Source organism: Magnolia sinica, chromosome 16 (assembly GCF_029962835.1).
Source record: "Magnolia sinica isolate HGM2019 chromosome 16, MsV1, whole genome shotgun sequence".
Lineage (NCBI taxonomy): Eukaryota > Viridiplantae > Streptophyta > Magnoliopsida > Magnoliales > Magnoliaceae > Magnolia > Magnolia sinica.
The window spans coordinates 26,119,839-26,127,825 of NC_080588.1; positions in this window are offsets into that span (position 1 = coordinate 26,119,839).

Sequence of the window (7,987 nt, forward strand, 5' to 3'; positions counted from 1 at the left end):
ACTTCCTTTGCTTAATTACATTATCTCTGGAGTATGATATGTTGTTTTAGTATAATCCCACTCATGTGTAATGCATTGATATGGACGACATCTAAACATCATTATCCATGTTTCATAAGTGATGCGTTGGATCTCGGGAGTAGAGCTTTGCTCAACCCTCGTAATTCAGAGCGTTACACTTATATTGACCATTAACACTCGATGTTAGCCTATACGTGGGTGGTACCAATAATGAATCGTACAAATCTAATTAATCAACAGTAGGAAGCCAATAAATCCAATTGATCACTTAAACACAGAGTTTAATCACTTGATTTGTTCACATGGGGCCCAAATCTAACTGACTTATTACTGACTAATTGAGACAACTGTAACTAAATAAAGATTTATCTAAAGTCGAGACAATTAGAGGTCAGATCTTAATTAACAAACCAAACTGACCTAATATCATTTTAACCTAAGAACCAACGGTTTAGGGTGATTATGTTTGAATCATTATTTTCTCTAGTTGTGAATAGACCACAGTATGAACTTAGCTAATCCAAAATCTAATCATTATGCACAAAAAATCTCGATACCCAATTCATTCTGAAAATACCCTGATTGTCCAAATAAGTTCTAGACCGCTCGTTAGTGGGCCACTAAACCCGAGGCTATATAGAAATACATTCATCTTAGTGGGCTTGACATCTATCACGGGACATTGAGACGAGATCACGTCTCAAATCGTTCAACTTAGACTCACAAGGCGAGTGCTTGGGTTGTGTGAATACCTTATATAAAAATCTAGAACTTAAGTGAAACTAGTCCCTTTGTTCTTTCACAAAGTTGTAACTTTCAGACCGTCAATTAACAACTAAAGTCGGGGTGCCAAATAAAGACATTTCCCCACACATATCTGTATAGCCACAGCCCCGATTGATCATTAACGACCATTGATCTAAGTTAGGGCGTTCTCGGTTAATCGGCACATCCGATCGTCAGATGGTTTTGTCCACATATAGATCTCCTATTGAGACACTTATCCCATGACTTAGATTGACCTGTACACCTCCCAACGGGTCCCATTGGTTGGAACAACCCCCTCCAGGGTTAGTATAATGAATAAAGGGCCATTGGGGCCATTTGTGCAACATCTGGTAGTATAAATACCATTTCATTTCACACCCCCTCTCCCCATACGAATTTACCCTAGAAAGAAAGAGAGAAAGAAATAAAGAGAAGCGAGAGAGAAAGAGGAGGGAGATCTTGAAATAGGATGGATATCTTAGAGTGTTCTTGATGAGTTCCATTCAATCAAGCCTTAGCCTCGACCGTTCTCCTCCGCCTAATCCATCTCACTCGCAATCGAAAGGTATCGAAAGGTAAGAAATGAATCCTAATTTTCAACGTAGGTTTTTCTAGATTAAATTGCATGAATCTTACTTAATTGCTTCTAAATTGGTATTTGAATCATTTCCCCCAAATTCTTAATTCTAGGAGCACTTTGAGTCGGGCAAATTATTGTAAAGGTGTGGACCATTATGCCTAGGTTTCCATTTATTGACCCTTGAGGGTCCTAGTTAATGATGTCTTGTGGTGAATGGTTTGTAAACAGCTAGCATGCCAATATTTCAAGTTTGATTGCAATATGTGTCATTAGTGGTTTATAGATGCTTACGTGTTTGATAAAATGTCATGACAATTAAATGTATTATTCCAATGATGCTCACATGTTTGGTTGAATGCTTGATTGGATGTATTGATTTGTTGATGCTTAAATGTTTGATTAAATGCTCTAGTGAATGTGTTATTCCATAGAGGCTCACATGTTTGATAAAATGCCTAGGTTATTAGATGAGCGTTCTATGGATGCTCTCATGTTTGATAAAATGCCTGTGTGGCTGCGTCGTCGAATCTATGTTGACGACATGATGAATTTCTAAGTTTGTAGTGATGCTTAGGTTTCTTATCATGTTGGTTCAGTCGGTAAATCGCCCAAACCAAGGGGTGGCCTGAGTTAGGCTGGCCACCTTAAGCTTGTTTGATCGACTCAGGCTAAACATAGAAGACCGATAGTAGCTAGACTACACGGGATGCTTACACCCAATGCCGGTTGCGCTAGGGTTCTCTTGGATCAATCAAATTAGTCCAGTAGCCGACTGATCATGTATGTTCACAATGTATGACACGACCAAATTGAATTTAGGATACCCTATTCCCGATGGATGGGTGTATTCATAACCGTTAGTGCGATATAATCCCATTAAGACTCATGAGCTGGGTATGGTAGTATGGGACATCGTGTCTGAGCTGTCGACCTACGTTAGGGTGATGAGCCTCCCCATAGTGACCAGTGAGCACTAATGGAGGTGATAGATCATTGTTCAAATGACCCCCATCAAATTACCTAGCCGATGATTTCATGTTAGAGTACCATTCGAACGATCCATGCGTGAATGGAATTGGGTTACGAGCCATTTCCTTTATAGTAATTTGGTTTTATATGATAAGCCCGCACTTCGGAACTAAGTGATCATACTCGATGTTTGGGTGACGATTCATACCGGGTTGATCCTCATATATTTGGGTATCATGTCGTACCATTAGAATCATTGATTTGTGATATAAACGGGTGACATCTAAATTTGGATCAAGAGACACTATGTGACACTAGTGAGGAGCTGCTACGTACCGCTACGAGCCACGTGATCCTGATAAGGACTAGTGATATGACATCAGTATCTTAGCTTTGTCAATATGTTGGATGAATAGAATTTAATAATTCTTAGCTAACATACGCATTAATCGCATTGCATTAGATAGGTTGTTGCGATTTGGCGTTAGAGTCACGTGATGAGGGAGCGTTGGCATTTGTGAAATAAGTATTGAAGTCGCTTGTGAGGAAGTGTTGGATTATGAGGTGCATGCATCATTTCATAATCTCATTCATACATTTAATAAGAGTATTTAGGAAATGATTGATGTCTTGTTTATCATTAACTGCGTTGATTGAGTCGATAACATGTGTAACTTAGAACTAATGGAACTACTGAGTTAGCTACTTACTCCCACTTGGAATGGTGTTTTAAAACAACAACAAGTAATATTATTGATGCGGGTACTAATGAGCCCTTAGACATATAGGCATAAATCGGCTTGTGCCACCATCGTTATGTTTTGGAGGATAGGGCGAAATTCTTTTTACACTTTAATCATCTTGGGTTTATATATTGTGGCTTGTATAATCCCCATTTTGGGCAATTACTACTATTGGAATTGCATTTTTTCTCTTAGCCCTATATTTATTGACTATAGTTATTTCTACCTCGCTTTGGATTCGCTAATTTGAATTATGCTATTCTGATCACTTGTGTGTGGAATGAATGTGAATCTAAACTAAGTCACACGTGCATTTTCATTTAATTAACACCTGGGAAATTGGGATCAAAGTCTATGTACTCGGGTGTTGATTTTTGGGGTGTTACATTTCTATTCATACAATTCAACATTCACACACCTCACTACTTCCATGTTCAGCTCCATAATTAATTCTCATCAACCTCCACATTTTCATTCATACAATTGAAAATTCACATCCACTTCCATGTACTTTCACAGTTGCACTCATATAATTCAAACTTCATGCCCACATGCACATGCGCCCACTTTCGCATGCACATGCGCATCCACAGAATGAGAGAATATGTGAATGTTGAATAGAATAGATGAGTATGTGTATATGACTGTTAAATTAAATGAATTAAAGAGTGGATGTGGATATGGAATACATGAAGTTGATGTGAATGTTGAATATTAATCAATGAAAATATTGATGTGGATGTGGATGTAGGCTTGAAATTGGCAAAATGTAAATGTGAGTATGGTTGCAGATGTGAATGTGTACGTAGAGGTGAATATGAATGTTGAATTGAAGATATGAATGTAGATATGAGTTTAGGTGTGGATCCCCAATAACCAGCATAGATCTCACCACGAGGATCCATACAATTGAAAATTCACAACCATATTCACATGCACTTCCACATGTGCATTCATACAATTCAACATTGACAACCACATCCACATACATACCATAGAAAATAATATTCACATCCACTTCCACATCCACATATACTTCAAAATTTTATATCATACAATCCACATCTACATTCATACAAATCCACTCCACTTCTACTTTCACATTTTCATTCATACAACTCAACGTTCATATATATATATATATATATATATTTGCATTCATACACTTTCACATCAACAACCACATCCACATGCACATTCCTTCATTCAACATCCACAAAAGTGTGCCCAGGTGGGATCCATAGTCACCAAGTGATAATCATAGTGGGCCAAGTGAGATTCATAATGCGCAAGTGGGATCGACACTAGTCGAAGGATCCACGGTGCCTATGTGCAATCCACAGTAGCAACCCATCAAAAAAATAAAAAAATCATACTACGTATTCTTACCTCTATTCGTCATATCAATAGCACTCCCTATACAGAAAACTTGAAAAACTTAAAGTTGATCGATAGAATAAAGATTGTCATGAGATTGAAGGTACTATTGCCTTAAAATGTCGTCAAAATGAAGGTATTGTCACGTGATTATCGAAGTGGGTTCCATGGAGGTAGAAGCAACAGTCTTAAACGCCTTCTTCAGTCATGGTGGTGGTCCCCTCTCTCTCTCTCTCTCTCTCTCTCTCTCTCTCTCTCTCTCTCGATTCAATGGTGGTGGTGGTCACATCCCTTTCCTGAATCAATGGTAGTGGTGGTCCCCTCTCCCTAAAAAATTCAAGAAACCCTAAAACGGGTTGGAATGTGGGTTCGACTCCACATATATGTTTAGTGAATGATATTACGGGGCCCACCATGCATCTTTATTGAATTCCATTCTGGCCATTAGCTTGGGCAAATAATTTCAAGGCATAGTCCCAAGAATTGGGGAAGAATACATCACGGACTGATCACACCGGAGGAAATGATTGTAAGAAAAAGGGCACCATTATCTCTATTGGGGCCATAAAGCCCTTAGATGAAGATGAAATCAATGCCCTCCGATGATAAGGATGCTCCAAAGCGAATGACATTTGCAAATTACGGCTATATGCTGAGGCAGGTGTGCAGAGGGATAGTTTGGTTTGAAAAAAAGGGAAAAATGTCATCTTAGGGTTAGAAAAATATAGCTCCTTGAGAAATTGATCATTATAACCCTGACATCATTCCATAGGGCTTACAATAAAAATTCCTTTATAACTCTATTGGTGTGTAACCAGGGTCACACAGTAGTGGGTGTTTCACTAATCGTGGGGCCCACCTTCATGTATGTGTTGAACATCTATGTTGATAAGTTTTTCCATATCAATTTTGGGCATGACCCAAAAATGAAGTAGATCCAAATCTCAAGTGGACCACACTACAGAAAACGATGGTGATTGACCATTATAAACTTCTTTCGGGGGCCACAAAAGTTTTAAATCAAGCTGGTATTTGTGTTTTCTTTTTATCCAGGTCTCTATAACCTTATAAACAAGTTGGATGGCAAAAAAATCATTACCATTGGCCTGGGAAGTTTTCAATAGTAGGTGTTCAATGTCTATTGCTTCCTGTGACGTGGTCCACTTGAGATTTAGGTCTGCTTCCTTTTTTATACCATACACTAAACTGATGTGGAAAAAGTAATGGATGATGTAGATATACAGTGCATACATGAAAGTGGACCGCACAGTAAGGGAAGCACACCACCACTTGTCATTCGGATAATATATCCACTCCCACCTCTTGGGTAACATCAAACATTTATGGGAACCAACTGTCAAGAGGGACACCCACCCTTTATATTTGTATAGGGCTCATCATGATGTGTACTGTGAGATCCACTCCGATCATTGGATGTATAATTTGATGCAGGGCCGGAGTAAAAAAAATCATGCTGATACGTGATTCTAGTGAGTCGTACCCATGGAAATAGTGGGAGAGACGTCCACCCTTGATTATTATTGGGCTCAACGAGATAAGAGTGAGATGCATTCCAACCATTGGATGCCATACCAAATGCTAGGTGTTATGGGAAGATCTGAAACCCTTCAAACCCTAGGTGACACATCAAATGCATAATAAGTGGTCCAAGATGAATAATGCTGCTGAAGGAAAGGAAGAATTCCCGGTTTGGTCCCAGTCGCACTCCTCATCCGAGGCTAGTAGTCGGTTCGGAGTGATCTAAGACAGACAGACTGTGTGAAGCTCAAGTCAAAGGCTTCGGGCAGTCCCGACCGAAAATAAATATTTCAACCACTTACACCAGTATCATCCACTGTGGGAGAACTGCACCCAACAAGACAGGTCCGTCGCTGCTTCAAAGTTCGGAGGGGAGGCCTTTGAGGGTATTCGACGGGCAAGTAAAGTTAAGTCCGCTGTGCGCCCAAGCCGAAGCTTGGCTCGGACTCAGGACGCAATCCTCGTTTAATAAACTCAACGATGAAGGCCCATGTATGTGCTAATCTAGGGCCGGGGCTCATAGTTAGGGTGCTTCTCGCCAGATGTCCCAAGCCGGGGCCAAAGCGGGACGTGGACGCTCCATGCGCTAAACTAAGAAACTACCTTAAGAAGACATGACCGATTACCTTGCTCACAGATACGCATGATACGCTACACGATCCTCAGATTACGGACAATATCTCCACGATCTGAAAATCCTACTGATTGAGTGAATCGTGTCGAGATTAGCGGACCTAGTCTGTCTGATGATCATGTATAAATACAATGAAGACCCCTTTGCTATGAATACGTAACATCTTGCACTCTCCCTCTACTCTCCAACTTAGACCCAGATTCCCTTGACCTGACTTAGACATCAGAGGGTCCCCTGTTTAAGCCAGGGTCTCCTTTGCTCATTGCTAGTGTGCAGGTCCAGGAGGTTAAAACGATTCGGAGTTCACAAGTAAGAGCGGAGAGTCATCCAGATTTAGTCATCAACATTTTTGGAGCCATTTGTGGGAAGCTGATACGAAAGGTCAAGTTCCTATCTTTAAGTATAATGGCAAGAGGAAAGAATTCCTATCTTTAAGTATAATGGCAAGAGGAAAGAATTCCTATCTTTAAGTATAATGGCAAGAGGAAAGAAAAAGTAGTAGCTGCGAAACCGGAAAAAAATGAGCAGACCCGTTCATCCTTGCTACTTCACACTGAATCAGCCCCAGGACCTTCCCAGCGTTCTCGCAATCGGGCAAGTAAGTATCGAGCTATGCAAAGCAAGATACAGGCCCTACGTGATGAAGTTAATAAGATGAAGCAACGACAAGAGCCACAACCGCATCATGCTCAGGAAAATCCTGTTCCTGAGCCGATTGGTCTGGTCGTAGAAGCTCACTCCGCGCTGAGAGGCCTTAATGCCCTCGGGTGCCGATTTCGGTTCAGAATCCTCCCCCAACTCAAATCCAAGTTTCGGCTCGAAACACCCTACTCGAGCTCCGACAAATGCCTCGGTCACCTCAGCCTTGACACCTACAGATCTCCACCATGAGCTGGAACGGAGGAGGGGAAGAAGGACTCTTGAAATAAAAAACACCCAGGAGATAGTGACTGAGAACAAAGATCCTTGGGAAGCATGGTTGGTGGAGCTCAATGACAAAATTCTGACATTAGAAAAGAAGCAATGGCCGTCGTCAGTTCCCACTATCGTTCAGGCGATGATGGAAGAGACTGAGCCTCCCTTCACCTCGGTAATCATGAACGAGGTGATGCCGCAAAGGTTCCGGATACCTCCTGTCATCCAATATTTCGAGTCTGGTGACCCATCCGAGCACGTAGAAGCTTATTGTTCATGGATGCAAATCCAGACAGCAACAGATGCGATGATGTGCAGGGGGTTCTCGATCACACTCACAGGATTTGCTCGGAGTTGGTACCACCAACTCAAGCCCAAATCCATTGGTTCCTTCACAGAACTTAGCCAATTTTCCTTACCCAGTTTATAAGCGGTAAGAAG